Source organism: Rutilus rutilus (assembly GCF_951802725.1).
Source record: "Rutilus rutilus genome assembly, chromosome: 15".
Lineage (NCBI taxonomy): Eukaryota > Metazoa > Chordata > Actinopteri > Cypriniformes > Leuciscidae > Rutilus > Rutilus rutilus.
This window is the reverse complement of record NC_140220.1, coordinates 30,661,976-30,681,869: the sequence shown is the minus strand read 5'-3', so window position 1 is coordinate 30,681,869 and position 19,894 is coordinate 30,661,976. Positions and strand designations below refer to the sequence as shown.

Sequence of the window (19,894 nt, the reverse complement as noted above, 5' to 3'; positions counted from 1 at the left end):
TATTGTCTTATTTGGCCCATAGGTCCAACCAACACAGAAGGTTGATTGGACCTTTTTGCTGTGTTGCCTAATCTGAGCTCGAGCAGATAGATGGCGTAGCGACATTGCTAACCGAATTCTGAAGCTTAGCCCTCCCCTCATTGTTTTACTGAATAAGAGGAGGATACAACACTACATGTAATATTTGCTCACGGAAACTGAAAGCGAAGAGCACAGACTCTAATTGAGCTGTTTTGTTGTTGAACGAGGCATTAAAAGCGAGTAATGTAGGACGGATGGTGTAACGTAAAAGTACTAGCAGCCTGCTAGCGCGTCATATATGTGTTTGTGTGTATGTGTGTGTGAACCTGGGACGCGCAAGAGGCTTTTTTTTTTTATTCAATAACACTACGAAAGAAAAGTGCGAGCGAATTTGCTCGGCTAAGCAAATATCAGAAGTCGCTGGCTTGGATGTTGGCTCGTTTTATGAGCAAGAAGAGAAGAGTGGAGCAGTAAACTTGACTCAGGTAGGGCATTTTTTCTCCTTTTTTGCTTTGCTTGCTAATCTGCCATGGCGAGCTGCTGAATTAGCTACATTTACAGTTATGCCTTGTGTATTAAAATCACTACAGTCCTTGACTGTTTATCCGTAATGTTGGTTATTATAACCTGCTAAACTTCATATAGTAACCTATTTCACTCTTCCACACAGAACTAGTAAGCAAAGCTTAGTTATTATGGTTAGCTTGCATGCTAAACCAAAAGAAAACATTAACACTACGTAAGTTCTTTAGTTTATTGCACAAAGAGGTTGAAACAACCAGATAAGCCGCATTTTAGTAACTTTTTCACCCAAAAGAGCTGTTAAGAACCACCTGAATGCTAAAACCACATAAAGCTAGGCTAGCTGAGAATGCGTAGTTTTCAGTTATTAGAGATGTAATGCCTTCATGTATGCGGACACGTCATTTAATAAGAGGAAGAATCATACTAGGAGTAAGCTTGCATGCTCAAGTGGAGCTGTCAGTAGCTACCAGCATGCTGTAACCAGTTTGGTTTCAAATATGTGACTTGCTTGATTTAGGAGATACTCTTCCAGTTGCCCAGCATAACATATTGATACTAATGAGATCAAAAAGCTTACTTTGCATGTTTGAGATGTTTCTGCTTATAAAAAACTTGTATAGTCCCCACGAGAGAGGTTTTTTTTTTTTTTGTGCATCATCTAACAGGTTCTCCCTCACTGACCTGCCTTTATTTGTATTTAGAAAAGAGGCAACTGGACTCTGCCTTATTTTGGACCTCTGTAATTGGACAGGGTATTGTTTAGGAAAATTAGTGGACAGGAACATATTCCCCTGTCTTTGTCTCGACTGTTTATTTCCTCTGGAATTCTGGAAGTCATCAGGGTCTAATTAAAGGTAAAGTTTTAACTGATGACCAAATTGGTTTACATCAAGTCCCATCCTGTTTGCCCCCCCCCCCCCCGAGTTCATTCACCTCTACAGTATCTCTGAGTTTCCCACATGGAGCCTCTTGACTCCTGTGTTCACAGGAGCCTTAAAATTTGTTGTGAGATTTGCTAATGAAGAATTGTTTTGCAACCCAAAATGCTGGATTTCAAGTTCCCTTGGTTATCAGATCACGCCCCCCCCCCCCCCCCCCCCCACACACACACACACACACACACACACAAAGAGTAGAGACGGTGTGATTTACTGATAGCCTTGTGCCTTCCCATGGGAATCAAAGGTAAACGTTTTAATGAAACAAAACCAAACCAATTCTGTGCGGTTTTATCTGCCGCTTTTTTGTTGAGAGAACGTCGTCCTTAATATAGCTCAATCGGCAGCGTTGTTGTTCATCAACGTGGGTAATTCAAGAAACAGTTGAGTGAAGAGAGCAGTTTGTGGTTTGGGTCCTGCAGTATGTTGTAAACGTGTTGTGACTGTGGTCAATGCGTAGGGGTTTCCCCCTCTTTTTTTTCATCTTCCTGTGATGTAGGCCATCCTTTCCTCTGCTGCTGTGCTGCAATATGTGCTTGTGCCAACAGTTAAGTCAGATTTACGTCTGACGGTGCTGCAGTTCTGTGTTAAAGGGATAGTTGACCTGAAAATGTGAGTTCTGCCATCATTTACTCACCCTCATGTTATTTCCAAACCTGTAGGACTTTCTTCTGCGCCAGATATGAGATTTTTTTGAAGAATTTTCTTGAAGATCAGTGACCACAGTTCAATTGGAAATATAAAAGTTGTCCATATGACTTGTGTGCTCTATACTACTAGTCATGGTTTTTAAAAACTGCAAGTCACATGATTTTAAAAGTCATTATTCACTGATAATCTTCCCATCCAGTGAGATTATAATCTAAAAACTGCTGAGATTGTATTCAAGATAGATATAAAGATATAAAAAAAATTGCATTCCCTGATCCGGTGGTTCACAATGATGTTTGTGTTAGCACCTCAGTGAAAAATGACTTCTGTTTTGATCTTTTCCTCATAGCTTTCTGTATGACTTTCGTATGACTGGAATTTAATGCAAGAGTCAGAGGAACTGCTTTTGCTGTGTATTTTTTTTTATGTTGTTTTTGGTTCTTCATTTAGTGCTATAATTTTGTGGAAATGAGCTGAGTAAAGATTCTTCAAAACGTTAATTTTTTTGTTTTTGTGAGCTGTTTTAGCTGGCAAAAAGCACAATGCATAGTGTGCATGGCACTAGATTAAACATATGGGCAGTGCTTAAGAACAAACAATTTTCTTTCTGCTGGTTTTATGTCTAGTCTTTTATGCTCACCAAGGCTGCATTTGATCAAAAATACTGTTAAAATTTAGCAGCCATTGCCTATTCAGTGTCACATGATCCTTCAGAAATCATTCTGACATTCTGATTTGGTGCATTTCTTCATTTCTTCATATTTTTTTTTTTTATTCATTGAAAACATTTGTGCTGCTTAATATTTCGGTGGAAAGTTCAAAAGAATAAGCATTTTTTTGAATCAGAAATATTTTGTAAAATTATAAAGGTTATTGTCACTTTTGATTAATGTGTCCTTTTTGAATATGAGTATTAATTTCTTTAAAACAAATATTTGCTGATCCCAAACTTTTTGGTTTTTAAACCCATTCTTGATGGATATATTTTCAAGACTATCTCCAGTCATTCTTGCAAACCTATTCTACATTAGTCAGCTGGATATAATGTTAACTTGGTGTCATTAAAAAGTAGAATTTTCAACTCGTCCAATTTGTGACAAATGTTTTAGTTGGCAAGACATTGAAACACATGTACACAATCAGTGAATGCAAGATGTAGTGACAACGCAGCACTGACCTGATAGGACAAGTGACAGTTCTGCCAACTGTCCCAAAACTGTCTCGCACTGAACCGTCAGGCCATCCTCATCTTGAGTGCCTGTGGGATAAAAGCTTCACAGCTGACAGTAGATCTAGTCAGTCCATCAAGAATCCTTATAAAATATTTTGCTGTTATGAATTAGTTCACTGTCTCTCTGCAGCAATGTGCCAGGGTTTTTCAGACTTGACTGTGTTGTGTGTTGTACTTGTGTACAATGTGACATGAGAAGTTTGCCAGTTGTAGGCCTGTAACCTTGAAAAGCATCAGACAACTGCAAATCAGTTTGCATCGATTAACCATGCCCTAGGTATGATACAAAAATAAGGTTTTATTGAGCTTTTGTTTACAACACATCCATAATCTTATAATAATCTTATTGCAACAAAAATATGATGATCTTATGATGTGATAAGATGTGTCCTCATGTTCAGTACAATGATGTTTCAGCTCATTTGGCTTTTGCATTTCAGACAAACAAGGAAATATGCTGCATTATAAGGACTGCATCCTTGTTCATTTGGACTTTGCTGACATAATTGCTATAATGACAAAAAATTGTAGTTGGCTGATGGGTGTAGAAATATTAATTAATATATATATTTTTTTTCAGTGTGCTGTCTTTGAAGGTCTCTGTAGTTCCACAAGCACACTGGCTTGACCTCTGGCTGCTGTCACTGGAGAGAGAAATTGGATGGGGAAAGGAAAGTGGGACATGTTTTCATTTTCCACTCCCCCTTGTTGTCCTTGGCAACCACCCTCACCCCCACCCCTCCCCCTTCTCTTAAAATGACAGGCTGACTCAGGTCCCAATATTTCACCTTGTCCAATGGGTTGTTTGAGCACTCTCTCTTTTACAAACACACATGGGAATTAAGTGCTCACTTCCTTTGTCTAGCCCTCATCATTATCATCTAATGAAACCCAGTGCTGTTCAAGACCAAGATTTCAGCAGTGGATTTATTTCAAGTGTTGGAAGTGAGCTTTAATGCCGTTTCACCAATTCTCAGAGAAATGCCATTCTCTAGATGCATCATAAAAAGTAATGGTAAATTGCAGTGCAGAAGGGGTTTACTATATGAGCCACCTCCTGTGCCTGTTAAGTGTTAACTTGCAGGTTGACCATGATCACATGTAGCTATTTTTCATAGATGGGAATATTGTTGACATTTCAGGAAGTTAAACTTCTGTGCTCCACATTGAATCAAACTCTGAAGAGCTTAGCTGGATGGTTTATCTTCTTTTTTCACACTTTTTTCTATTTAATTTATTTTTTTACTATATTGAGTATCCTCAGGCCTGATATGGCAAGCTGTTTTAACATTTAGGCTCTAGGCTCATGCCACTTGTACTTCTTTCTTTTTTTTAGATACTAGTATCTGTACTAGTCACAGTTGGAATACATACTATCCAAAACTGAATAGTTGATAATATCTGAATGACAGGTCCTATTGAAGTTAATTGCAAAAATGAACGATAATTGCTGAAGCTTTTATCATCGTATATGGTATCATCACTTATTGAATTAGGTTAGAATAAAGTGTTGTCCTAACAGGTTTACTAAACATTTTAAAGAATATAATATTATTTTTATTAAGTATAGATACATGTATAAATGTATATTTTATTTAAATGTTCAAAGCAAACAAATGTTTCAAGCAGATCAAATAGCAAAAGAACAATAGGTAACACTTTACAATAAGGTCCCATTAGTTATTTAGTCTATGCATTAAGTAGGCATTTCTAAACAAAACAAACAAAAATCCCAAACAGTCAAAATAGTCATCTTTGAGTATATTGGGCCCTCAAAGCAGTGGCTTCTGAGAATTTTTCTATTAATTGTATTTTTTTTATATTAGATAGATACATGTATAAATGTATATTTTATTTAAATGTTCAAAGCAAACAAATGTTTCAAGCAGATCAAATAGCAAAAGAACAATAGGTAACACTTTACAATAAGGTCCCATTAGTTATTTAGTCTATGCATTAAGTAGGCATTTCTAAACAAAACAAACAAAAATCCCAAACAGTCAAAATAGTCATCTTTGAGTATATTGGGCCCTCAAAGCAGTGGCTTCTGAGAATTTTTCTATTAATTGTATTTTTTTTATATTTCAGCAGTTGAGCCCAATTATACAGTATATGAATTAAAACATGAGATCAGGGGCCGTATTCACAAAGAATTTTATCTTACCACTAGGAGTACTCCTAAATCGCACTAAAAGATTTTAGCTAGGAGTTTTCTCTTAAAAGTTATTCACAACGCCTTTCAGACCTACTCTTAATAAAGAAAAATGACGACAACTAAACTAAGAGTGAGTCTTCGTTGCTATGGATGACGTCATTACTCATGCACGAGCTTGACTGAAGTGACCAGCTTGATTGGCTGATGATTGTAATGCGGGAATGATTCCAAACACCTCCCCTACGATGATGAGTGACAGGTCTGAGAATGCGTGCGCTACACAAGTAGTGCGAAGGACGAAGATGATGAATAACTGAATAAATAGCCTAAATGAATAAAGAGTAAGGCAAAACAAATAGCCTAGCCTAATGAAACACATGGATTGATGCAATATCTTTGCAACATTATTGAATAAATCTGTCACTATATGCCTCTGCCTACGTTTGCAAAGAGAAGAACATTTTAATTTGATTCACAATGAAACGTTACAATTAGTTTACATGCAATGAGTAGCCTAGTTTTGGTTGTTGTTGGTGGTGGCGTTATTGCATCCCTAGTTACGCCTAAAATGCAGAATTGTTCCCTCGCGATTGGAAGCTCCTGTAGCCGCCGCGTACGCATTTCAAAACATCGCAACGTGAAATGCCACAAAAAGCGGTTTGTGAATAGGTCTTAGTGAGTTAGGAGTCCTCTCGACTTCTTTTAAGCTGTCCCAGGCTTAGGTGCTATTTTTAGGGCTAAAATGCTTCGTGAATTACTCTTAGTCAAAAAAATTAGGAGTCCTAAAGTTACGAGTGACACGCCCATTATTTTTAGGAGTTACTCCTAAATTCGCCAGTTAGGAGCTACTTTTAGCCTTAAAATTCTTTGTGAATACGGCCCCAGATGTTTTATCAAGCTATTATTATTTTTACATTTAGATTAGTGTTGCACGGTGTACCGATACTTCAAAAGTATCGCGATACTCGGAAATTAAAAACGTCACGATACCTACATTTATCAGTATCGATAGGCCTACTTAAAAAAAAAAAAAAAAAAAACGCCTCCCTATGGACGTCTGTGTTTTTTTCCTGACGCACGCAGCAAAGAACCTGCCGCTGTCAGTGTCATGTGACAAAACACTACAGCGAGATGACTGCATGTGCGAGCACAAGTGGTCCACGACTCGTAGAAAAAGATGAAGCGAGGAGTGACATTGGAAGTACATTGCCTACCTTGCTCTGTTGCACGGTGCACCGATACTTCAAAAGTAAATCGGAAATTAAAAACGTCACGATTCCTTAATTTATTAGTATCGATACTTCTAAGAATGACCGCATTCCAGATTTGTAAGGCCGGCGACACACTGGCTGCGTGGCGTGTCAGCTTTTTATTTCGGCTCCCATGTTAACTGCCTGTGTGACACACGCAGCTCGAGACGCGCGGAAAACGCGTGCATGCTATAAATAGAACCGACGCCTATTTTTCACGCATCACGCAAGCGTGTTGGAAGCGTTCTCAGGCAAAATAGAATAGGAAAAGATGCTTCTATGTCATTTTGACACGAATACATATTAATAAATGACATTTTGATGTTTGAAAGTTTTGACATAAATACAATTATGTAATTTAAAAAAATATTATCGATTTTCAAATATTGCACCTCTCAATACAGAACGAATTATTCTGTAGCCTATTTTGCGTCCACACTGCCGACGTTGTCTTTACTGCCCATATATTTATGTTTAACATTAAGTATAGGCCTTCCACAACTCTCTCCTCACGTCAAATATATCACCAATGAGGCTTATCATATGTTCCCAATATTAAACACTGTTTAATATAATCGCTGTTCATATTTTTATTCAAAGTTCAGAATCAAGATAAAGCTCTTATGTTTCTTATGATAAATGAGATAATGCTGCTAAATTTATTAAAAAAAAAATTACCTTGAATGTCATTGCTCTAATTTATTTTTTATATTTCATATTTTGTTCAAATGTTTAATATATCTGCTGTTCATATGTTCATTTATTAGTGTGTTATATGATTAGAATGTTGTCCCGGTTTTAAAATAAAGCACAGCAATGATATTTGAGAGTGTTTCTCCCTTTTCAGGAAAAGTATCGAAAAAGTATCGAAATCGCAATACTTGACTTGGTATCGGTATCGAAACAATAATTTTGGTATCGTGACAACACTAATTTAGATACATATGCAAGGCAGAAGGCCATGTGAAAGAAAATATACTCTATAGTAGTGCTGGGTCGTATGACCAAACATTTATATCACGGTATTTTTAAAGATTATACCGGTTTGACGTTATATGACGTTTTTGACAACATTTTCTACTGATTGAGAGAGGAAATACTGCAGTAGATTGACTTAGAATGCCCTATTTTACTGTCATGAGTGAATATTGTAGAAACATTCCACACTAATACAGGTTTAATAGTTGATGCCCCACAAAATGATGCTGTTTACAAAGAGGTGCCAGCAGGAGGTGCTTTAGGAGCGGCAGAAATAGCGGTTTCCCCCGTAACGGCTGTACACAAACCAGCAGCGCTCAAAAACGCTGCTTTATCAGGAAAGATAAAGAAAGAAAAAAAAAATCTAAATAACATCGAAACTTTTCTAAAGACAGTCAGTTCCCTTCAAAGACGCATTCATATGAAAACACCCGCGCCCAGGGCAGGACTTAGGGGGCTGGGGGCCGCTGGGCTTGAGTTTATGTTTGGGCCCTACTTGTGCTACAAACATCATTATGGAGTAGCACAAATTACACAAAGGTTCCTAGAACAATTAATATGCAACATGCCTATAGTCAAAGTTTAGTGGTAGGCTAATATTAAATAGTCATTTTAATACAATATAATGCAGGATGTGCTCTGCTGATCAAAACTCTAATAATAAAGCCAAGAGAAAACAGTATTTTTAAATTCATTGTCATAGCTATCTGTCCTCTTATGTCAGATTCTTACATTTAGTCAACAAATTCAATCAGAATGCAGAGACACAGTGTAAGGCTATTATGACAAAATAAAAGGAAGCTGGTACCAATAAAATCCATTTTTGGATTGACACAGGCTGTTTAGACATGGTATGTATGGATTTACACAGCAAATTATAATTGCATAAATTATGTTAAGAGATCTACTTTTTAACTTTGAAACTAACACTGCCAGTAGGTGGCAGCAAGTCTCCATCTTAATGAGGGAGTTGTATGCTTTATTCAACCGATTCGTTCAAAAATCCTAATGCGTTTAACCTAGCAAACGACTGTATTTATGAATGGGTAGCCTAATTGAACCATTTACTCGTCTGATTCTGTCAAAAATGCTGATATTTTGAGGAACAAAACACTTGTTGCTCGGAGGCGCTGCGGTTCTGCTGTTTGTTCTGTTTTCTTTGACGGAGCAAAAACAGAATGAATCTATAAAAGTTACTCATTAACTTTATTGAACTGTTGTATAAATGGCTGGTGTGATTAACTCACAATTCATAAGCTTGTGTTATAAATATATAAAACGGGAACTCGTTAGGCCAAAAAAAAAACTTTTACATTTTTTTTCATTTTGATGAAATGTATGCCTATTCCTATATTGTGATGGCAGTGGATAGAGCCCTCAAAACTCTCTAGAGCACATCATTTAGTGAAAAAATTAATAGAAATGATCATTCTCTGTTAAGCAATGAGACGTGACAACGCATTCTCATCCTAGGGCGTCATATACTGACGCTTTTGACATTTTGTCTACATCCAACGCACATGGCACCCTTTAGCGTCAATATGAGACGCAGATAGCTTTGTTCGGTTATGGGTAGGTTTAGGTCTGGGGTAGGGTTAGGGTTAGACTGCTAGGAGGCGCCTTCTGGCCCATATCTATCTGCGTCTCATATTGACGCTAAAGGGTGCCATGTGCGTTGGATGTAGACGAAATGTCAAAAGCGTCAGTATATGACGCCTTGGGATGAGAACGGGCTGGACGTGAACATATGAGAATGTATCAAGGTTTTTCTAAATGTGCGCTCTTTTGGACTAAAAGCTGTTTAAAGTAGCTGATCGCAATGGAGCAGATGCGGATCAGTGTTATTCTTTGTGAAATAAAGATACATATCAGGTTGCGCCGTTTGATAGCCTCAAAGCTCTCAGTCGGAGGATATTAAGGCCCGGGTATTTTATTCCGTTACTTCCGCTTTAGCAGTAGCTCTGTATATTTCTATGACATCGCTGTGGAAGAGTAATTAGCTGGTGAAGTGGATTTACTTATTGTAGAGTTAAAGGGGTGGAATAATGTCCTTTTCACAAGATGTAAAATAAGTCTTTGATGTCCCCAGAGAGTGTATGTGAAGTTTTAGCTCAAAATATCTCATGTATATTTTTATATAGCATGTTAATATTGTCACTTTTTGAGGGTGAGCAAAAACTCAGTTTTTCTGTCTGTCCCTTTAAATGCAAATGAGCTGCTGCTCCCAGCACAGGGGGCGGAGCTTAAACATCTCATGTCCTTTTACCTCACATAGACATGCACTGAACATTTCAAAAACCTTTAGCCTTTTATGTAACGTGAAAGACATCCCAGGATTCTGTTTACCCGGGGTTTAGAATGACCCAGGGTTAACTATTTCAAGTGTGAAAAGCTCTTATGGGCCTTAAGTCTGGACCATTTTTATATTTTGCTTAAAATAAGTAGGCCTATCTACTAAAAACAAACAAACAATGTACATCATAATAAAAACGTGCTTATAATGAGCTGAAAACAAATATTCCCAATTAAAATATTATCATGTCAATTGCGATTAATCGTGCAGCCCTATCCTGCATTCTTATTTTCTGCAGTGTTTTAGCAAAAGTATCAATCTATATTGTTTCTGCTTCTGTTGTTAAAATAACAGTGTCATCTGCAGCTCTTAATGTGGTGCTCGGGAGAAAGAAGCAAAGCGCAATTTCTAGATAAAAATATTAGAGGAAATAGCTCTCGAAATATCATTACCATAAACGAACAGTTCCATTGTGTTAGAACAGTAAAATGGTATTACCGTTGTCATTATGTTTCGTGGTCCGATTTGGAACCGCTGTCCGCTCTTTGAGGATGCCTAATCTAATAAGTACTATCTTTTAAAAGGTCCCAGTACATAAAGAATAAGCACTAGTACCTAAAAAATAGGCATTAATATCTAAAAACAAACAAGTACTAGTAGCATGTAAATAGATACTAGTATGTTTGATTAAATGTTAAAACCGCTTGCCATATGCCTGAGGGTTGTTTCAGTCATTCAGGAATATTGCGTTGCGAAGTCTCTAAGTTAACTCTCATTCAGCATTACTTTTGTGGCTTGACATCACTCTTGTATGAGACCTCAGATCTTGCATGATTTTATTCATTCATTTTAAAGGCATGAAATAGGCAAAAGTGGTTTGTTGGAGTGTGTGTTCCGAAACCACAACTCACTGCTGGAATGCCCTGCTTGGAGAGTTGCGGTCAGGGTATTTAGTTTTAGTGTTTTTTATGTTCGTTTTTTTTTTTTTTTTTTTTGGCCCAGACTGACTGGTTATTTACATTTTACTCTTGATTAAATCAGATTTTAATTAGGGTAAGTTGTGTTATTGAGATATATTGTGTTATTGAGGTGAGATATATATATATATATATATATATATATATATATATATATATATATATATATATATATATATATATATATATATGTATATGTATATGTATATGTGTGTATATATATAAAAAAATTTATTCAGTTTTTATATTTTTAGCACATGCTTTTAATTGACATGCTGTGTTGTAGTTGTTTGTGTTAGTATGCATAGTACACTACAAAAAAACCTCAATACCCTTTAAAACACAGCCAATATAGTAATACATTAACAGATAGGCATCTTTGGCTGTTGCATTGTGTCTCACACTATTTGTTTATTGCAGTCTGATAAATATCTATTTGTTATTTAACCCTCTGGGGTCGAAGAACGCACCGGCGTGTTCTACAGATTTTTTTTTTTATACTACAACTTAAAATAACTTTTTTACAATAATCAAACATGGTGCGCTTTTGTCTCTGTGAATATCTTTCAGAAATGCGCCACAAAAATGACCTGAAACTTAGCGAATGCTTGCCACACAGACTAGAGATATGTCTTTAGAAAGCTTGAAGCTTCTACTTTTAAATTAAGCAGGTCATATCGAACAACAAATATTCTGTAATCCGTATGAAACCAATGAGGTACACTTTCTCACGTTTCTGCTCAGTATCTGTAATGTGTTGCATTATTTAGCCTAATGATTTATTGTTAGCCTACTTAAACTTATACACATTTTACTTGTTGGACTTTTACCAAACTTTATTACCAGACTACAATCTCTAAAACCGAGTGAAACACAAAATATATATCAATATACATCAATAATTATGATCATTCATGCCTCCTCGCATACAGCCTTTCTGACACATAACGTGTCTCACAAATTTGAAATCAATAGATTGTTTTATGTGAATGAGTCGGCAGGATGATTTTCACATCGTTTTAAAGCAAAAACGGCTACAAGATCCGGTTTACAAAAGTCTTGTGAACGAATATTCAGTATGGGTTTTATGGCCTTATTTCAGTGACTTTTCTGAACTACAAACTTTTACATAGCCTACAAGCTGCTCACATATATTGTAGCAGAGCTTGTGCTGAATACAGTGTAATCAGACTTAAGTCATGAAAATGTTAAGGAAATAAATAAGCACAAATGTCAGGGCATGTCAAAGTACCTCCAGGGCCCAGAAAACACCTCATACCCCAGAGGGTTAAATTTTCCTTGTGAAACCCATCCAATCTAGGTCAGGTTATCTCAAAACTAGCCTAAGCATACAGGGCTTTCTCAAGACAGTTAAGGCCCTGTCCACACGGAGACGCGTTTAGCTGTATCCGAACAAATTGTGTATCGTATTGGCGTTTCGTCCAGACGGATCCGGCGTTTTCGGAGACTGAAACCGCTATTTTTTTTAAACCGGGTCCCAAGGTGGATAAATCTGAAAACGCCACCCTTGCGTTTTCGTGTGTGCGGCCAATCCGTACATTTTGTGAAACGATGATGCCATCACACCAAGTGTCAACTAGTCAGACACCGCTAAGTCACAGCAACAACAATTGCCGACTACATGCTTGTGTCCGTGCTGCAGAAGCTAGCCTACTGGGCCTCTTTTATTTCTTTCTTTATTATTTACTTGAATGTATTTTTATTTCATTTCTTTTTTTTACTTCTTTATTTGGCGGCTGGCCTATTTATATTTTCTTTCTTATGCTATGATGCTTGTCTGTTGTCTGATTAAGACATTTCGTATTTTGTAGGCAAAAATAATATTCGACGACCGCTGGGAATTATTTGATTATTATTCAAAAAACGCACCCCTGCCCCACATGATCACCGGTAAAACGGCGTTTGCTCAAATTCCACTCTGACATTAAATTTCTCTGTACTGTAGGCCTACATGTTGTAGCCATTAAAGAAAATGTATTTAGTTTCATATTTATGTGTAAATAATGTTATTTTTTAATTTCATCACATGTTGATTATATGAAAAGTGAACAGCATGAGTAAGATTCACAATATATCAGGAGACATAATTTTGACCACATTAAGTTTTGTTTTGTATAAAGCCTTTCTTCAAAGTGAATTTCGTTTTGTATAATTTGTATCTTAATTTTAATCAATGTTTCATCAACCAATTGCCTGGATTAAATAAATAAGAAGCAAATAGCAGACAATTTAATCAGGACATGGAGGCACCGGCGCGATATAACTTGCATTGCTCGTGAACTGGAGCTCATCTCATAAATGAACCGAAACTTAGAAATGTATCTATAGAAAGCTTGAAATGTCTACTTTTAAACAAAACAATTCAAAACGAAAAGAAACAGACAACTCTCTTATGTAATTCGTATGAAGTGTGCATTTCTCTCTTTAGGCACGTTCACAATACTGCGAAAGTGGCGAGTCAACATCGTCAACATCTTTAGCCGAGACTGACACAGAAAACTTTAGTTTATTAATAAACAATTAAAATGTCTCCTTGCTATAGGCCTATTTGACACATTCATAATGATTAGGCTACTTTTGCCGGTTCTTTGTGGCAAGCTTTATGCGTCCGCTAACTATCGAATATCGTGACTCATATTTTGTACCAGGCCATTTATGGTTGTTCATATTGTTCAATAAAGTTCTTGGTAAAAAAGAAAAGAAAAAAAGAAGCTACTGTGCCTAAATATTATTGTATACAGCGCGCAAGGTTTATGCGCATGCTCTAAGTCTTCTTCTCCGTTTTTAGTGTATGTCTGTGGCAGAATAACAGCGCCACATACTGGTCTGGCATGTATACTACATCGTTTTGAGTCGGTTTCAGTGGTTTCGTGTGTACGCAGATATTTCTTGACGACGCCGTGTTTACGTAATTTTTTTTTTGGGACGGGGAAAAAAAAACATCGGATAGGGAAAGCTCTGGCTTCGTGTGGATGTGGCCTTAGTTGCCTAGTCATTCAGCCAATTTGCAATTGATTTAGAAAATATGCAGATTTGCATATTGTTAATGCTCAGTTGGTTTTTAAGTAGCCAATTGTTTGTTTTGTTATTTGGAAATGGTTTGCACACATAGCCTAATAGCTTTTCTAGGTGTTATAAGTAGACGAAACTATCCACGTGGCCGTCTAAAAATTCTAGACTGTAGTCTCAGCAGGGATTTTAGAAAACTTAAATTTTTGACTGACTGGCTTTCTGATGGCAATGATAGGAGGCTCTCAGTGACCCATTTAAGGTTTTTGATAATGCATTAGCTGTCTACCCCACATCAGGCTTCACTGAGACTCCACGTGCCACTGAGATGATGGTGAAGACTTCACTCCATCAGACACACTTAGACTCTGAGACACATTGGGGCTCCTGGTCATCCTTCTCACTGCAGGCTATGTCTTTCTTGCGTGTGTCTATGCATAAACTGTTTGGGGGTGTAGGTTCACTGAAGTTATGGTTCGGTACATACGATTTCTATACATTTACATGTCTGTCCCCTTCCCAGATTCCTGATTGCTTAAAATAAAAAATAAAGGGATTCTAATACTCTAATTGATAGATTGATCAATGCTGCGCGGTAAAATGCAACGGCTGTTTTTTTTTTCTTTGATTAATGTGTTGTGCGTAGCCTATGATGTCATTTTCTTTTCGAGTGACGGTTTAGGATGCACAAAGTTCAATATTACACTTTTTCAAGAAATCACGGAAGATGAGTGAGAAGGAGAAAAAGTGCAAACTACATCTGCCTACTTCACCTTTCCACGAGGATATAGCGTGTGAAGCAGCGCCTGTGGCTTCCCATTTCCAGGACACGCCTATTTCATCAGTGGACTGTTGTGAGACTTTCACGATACAAATCGGCACAATGGCAAATGATTTTGTCTCATTATAACAACGTAAACAACTTAAAATAATCCGTCATTTATGGTCATACAGATAAGAGTAAGACATCATTAGTCTACACTCATAATAAAAACAAAACACTGTGCAATACAACATTGTGCTTTTGAAAAATAAAGAAAACAAACAGGATAACGCTTTCTGCCATGTCACAAAAATTTATTGAAACTCCGCATACTAGCAAGCTCTTGCGTGCCATCTGAACTCTTGTTTTGGGTTGGTGCGTAAATGGTTTAGTTCTATTTTTCACACAGGCAAGTAAAGTCTAAGAGTTTATTAACCACTTGCTAATGATAGACATTATTTAGTCGCCCAGAGTGAAGGGAGTGTATATGCGAGTGATTTACTCGTGTTGTTGAGGGTTGATTTACTGTTACACCCCTACTAACCTGTGATTATGAGGAACAGATTGTACTTGTTCACAATAGTGTTTAATCGCTTCAGTGCTGTGCACAGGTCACTATACAATGAAATAAGGTATAATGTCCTTCGATTTGCTTTGTAAATTGTAAATCTTAGATTATTTGTAAATCTAAGCTTGGGTATGCTAGACCATGTGTATACATGGGTAAAGTGCTTTTCTTGAAGTCACAATAGACACTTTTCCACTGTTGGGTCAGGGATTACAGCGTGCCGGGCGAGGCCAATAGTCTTGGATCTCGAGGCCAAAATCAAGCTATGTTTCCACTGTCGGGCCAGTAGCCCGCACCTTAAAACCCACCCTTAACACTCCCTGGAACAAATATCACGCAACCCCACCATTTCACTAGCATAGTGTGTGTATCCGGTGTGTGGTGAGCGCACTGGCGCCGTTGTACTGTGGCTGCCGTCGCATCATCCAAGTGGATGCTGCACACTGGTGGTGGTTGAGGAGAGATCCCCTGATATGATTGTAAAGCGCTTTGGGTGTACAGTAGTACATATGAAAGCGCTATATAAATGCCCGATTCTATTCTATTCTATTCTATAGGCGTAGCTGACTGAAAACTAGCTAGATCGCAAAATGAGCATGATAGAAGCAAACATTTAGTCTTTACTTAAAGACTAAAGACTCCAGCTTTGATATTTGACCAATGATTACAATAAAAAAAAATCTTAGTGCCAATAATATCAATACATCAATAATTCTGAATCAAACTGGTATACTTATGCATACTTATTCAGTCGCGCCTGCTTCCATTTATTTGTGATCCCAGGAATGCACAAAACAACTCCATTAACCCTAACAGAAAACAGGAGTTATAAGTTAACCAGGATGCATGTAATTTGACATGCAGATGCATGCAGTTTCTTGTATTTTTCATACTTGTATGTGTATTTTATTATTGCAACGGTTAGCATGAGCATAGTATATAACTATATTTCTGCTTCATATACGGTGATCAGAATCTCGATTTGATCACAATCGGAAGTTATTTTATACACTCGATGATGTCTGAAAGTGAGTTTTGAGCTGAAAATTGTCTTAAAAGACTTAAATGTTGAAACCTGACATGATAACGTGGGAAATGAGCAGCGGTGTTGACCCTCTCCTGACTTAGAAAAACTCCGCCTTTGTTCATGACCACTCCTCAAGCTTTGGACCGAGGTATTCGGCGGGCCAAAAACCCCTGGCCGTTGCTCCCGAGGAAGCCCAGAGGAGGCCCAATCAAGCCCCGGAAGTAACAGTGGAAACATGACTGACTCTGCACTGGCACATTCGCTTTTGGCCCGACAGTGGAAATGCGGCTACGGGGGGGCAGTCAGAAGTCCCCACCTCCAAGTCCTGTGATTAGTATTTCCCCTACTCTAGAATTCAGAGAGCCCCCCAGCACTCCTCTGCTTTACAGCAATTAGGTTTCATGGTCACAATGACTCATCTTAATGAGAACATAGTCATATGAACAACTTTTGTCTCGCCCAGTAAAGCCTACTCACTTCCTTTGTTTCATCTGGATCGAAGCATTTGTCCTGATAAAGTGAACGCCTAGGCTACCTGTATATGGACTGGCATATCAGGTCAGGTCTTGCTCAGCACAGAAATACTTCACAAAAGTATCTCCTCAGGGAGGAAGAAGATCCAGTTTCAATTTCATTCTTGACACACTTTTTAGTTGTCCAATGTGGTTGGAGTTTTTGTTTTCTTATGAAGACCAAAAAAGCTGCCATCCCAATTTTTCCTGTCTTTAGATCAAGCTCTTAAACTGTGGTCTTAGTGGATGCAGATGTCAAATACATTATAATGCTTGTCAGTCCTGTGTTGATCTAATTCTCTGTGGTTTTTAAGAATAGCCAAGGTCCTGCTCTATTTAAGTCTTAAAGTCTTGTACAGCAGAGCGGTCTTCAGAAACGGCATGCTGCAGTGTCTGGTGGGTACGATTACATTTATTTATTTTTCTCTTGTACAGCAGAAGTATTCTACCAAGACTGATAGTCCAGTAATAACTTATTCATTTTAGTCAATAGTACTTCACAAGCTTCAGGTGTCAGAAGTTCACAACTTCTAGGAGTGACTTTTAAAAATAAAATGAAGCAATAAAATACCCATTTAATATTTCATAAATCAGGTTTTAAATTGACAAATTAATAGACATATTTAAAACTATTTAATTAATGTTTTAAAATGTGTACTAAAAAAGTATTATTTATCTGCTATAAAGAGTTTAAAATATTTTTTATAAATTTATTATTTAATCATTTGACTACATTTTAAAACATGATTTGAATAGGTCTATTTATTTGTCCATTTCTTTATTTCCATTTTTATCTTTGAATTATTAAATTGATAAGTGTCACTCCTAGTCCTCCATACGCAAAACAGTTTGGAGTCATGATATCAACATGGAGCTTCCAAAGGAAATGTATGGTGGCCTAATCACTAAATTTAGACTGGCTGATTGTGGAAAGTGCAGCTAAAAGCGTAGATATAATTACATAGAAAGGACACCATTCATTAAGGTAATTCTCTCTATTGCTTGCATTTCTCTCTGTCTTGCTGGTCTGGTGCAGAATATGAGTGGAAGGTAAAAAATGGATTTCGATTGTTCATATTGTGAGTTCCACATCTGGTTTAGATTTGGCTAGTGCAAAAGAATCCCACACAGGGTTCATTCATCCCAGGTTTAGTTTAACATTAGGTACGTTTCTTGCACTTCAGAAATTTGATTTTATTTGGACTAAAGCATTAATTTGTCTTTTTAAAATGTCATATAGGCTACATACTTTAGTCTGACTGAAGTTCTACCAGTCAGTTTTTTTTTTAACATATCTAGATAATGCAATTGTACCTGGACTTCATCCAGCAAGACAGGTGATATACAATGTGTTTTTTCAAATATTAGATTTATGCATTTTCATGTGTATTTGAACAGGCAGATGAAGACTGTAGTGTAGCTCAACTAGGCAAAAAACCCGCTGTAGCTCTACGTATTTACTGCGCATGTATGCTTTCTGTCTCGGGGTGTTAATGAAATTGAGCAAGTCAAATATTTACATTTGGTTATAGATTTTTGCAATGGCATATTTGCCACTGCCAGGCTGTACCATACTTTGCCTCACCATTCCTGGGTTTTAAGGAAGCAGTGTTCTAACCACAGCCAGGCTACCTTCCACTGTCATATCATGTGGCTCAGTCAAACATTTGTATGATCTGGGAATTCCACACCATTCTCCTCCTCCTTTCCTTTCTCCTCCTCCTACATTCATTCATGCATCACTGAAAGGGTCATAGGCTGAGTCTACTGGGAGTGCGAGCTGATGAAAGTCCTTTTAAAAATTTAACAGTGGTGGAATCTTGCCAAGGACGGGGACAGAAATTGTACCGTTTTTCAGATTCCTGGTTTTACTTTATTATCTATTCTATTAATTCATTGAAAATATTTGGGGACAGTGAAAACTGAATTATGCGACCCAGTATATGCTTTGCACTCTCTAACGCACAACAGTTATTTAGACTAATTAATATTGACAATGATATTCCAGCAGACTCATTTATGTTGTCATCTAAAATGGCAAGGGGTGATTTTTAAAGTATTAACAATATTGCTTGAGTCAGTGAGGTGGTAGATTGCAGTATTGATCAGCTGGCTTCTCATTCGGTCCTTCTGTTTTTATCTGTCAAAGTGTAGCACTACCGTTTACCTCCAACACTGTGATTAGATAATCCCAACACCCTTCAGCTAGGTCCTGCACTTTTCACTCGGTAACAAAGTGAAAAGATGCACACGCATAAAGAAGAAAAAAAAGTACACTTTTATTTTATTTGATGTATATTTCTAAAAAATGTATATTGTCAAATAGGCCTAAGTAACCTACAAATTTATATTATAATTGATTGACTCACACAGGATAATAGTGAAGTTTTGTTAAATGCATTTTATTGGGAAATCGCTATCAAATTTGTATGTAGAAAATCCAAAAGCTTATGTCGTTTTTGCTTAGGACACCAAAATGAGCATGACAATATTTCCAGCCCAAGTTTTATTTATAGTAAAGACATTCTGAATCTCATACTGCCATATGAGTTTGAAGAAATTAATGAAGTCAGCATGGCATTTTCCTTTTTGCGGAGGAGAGAGAGAGAGATAAAGATGCTTAGATGAATGGAAAAATAAGCACAAACAGGAAGCAGGCCAATTTGCAAATGAAAGCATAAAACGGATACTTGTCCTTCTGACATGTATGTAATAGCAGAGGTTGTTGTTAGTGTAAACTATTCTCACATCAGTGGAACTGTTCTTATGATGGTGCCATTGAGATAAGTCTCTCTCTTTGTCATGCAGGCTGTAATTATTTCAAGACAAAGTATTTTAAATATTTTATACCCATAAACCTGAACCTGTACATGATCTTCTAGAGCTAATCCCATGAAACCCACAGGTAATCAAATCAAGTTCAAATTTCTCCCCAACACCAAAAAAAGAAAGAAAGAAAAAAAAGAGTAAAACAA

General features: G+C 37.1%; 1 protein-coding gene across 1 annotated transcript in view; it reads left to right on the top strand.

Moving 5' to 3' along the window:
- The first annotated feature begins 74 nt into the window (after positions 1–74).
- Positions 75–19,894, top strand: part of btbd7 (BTB (POZ) domain containing 7) — a 57,592-nt gene continuing 37,772 nt past the window's right edge. Inside the window, exon 1 of the mRNA XM_084433368.1 lies at positions 75–506. The gene's annotated coding sequence lies outside the window, so the exon portion shown is untranslated. The remainder of the gene's footprint in view (positions 507–19,894) is intronic.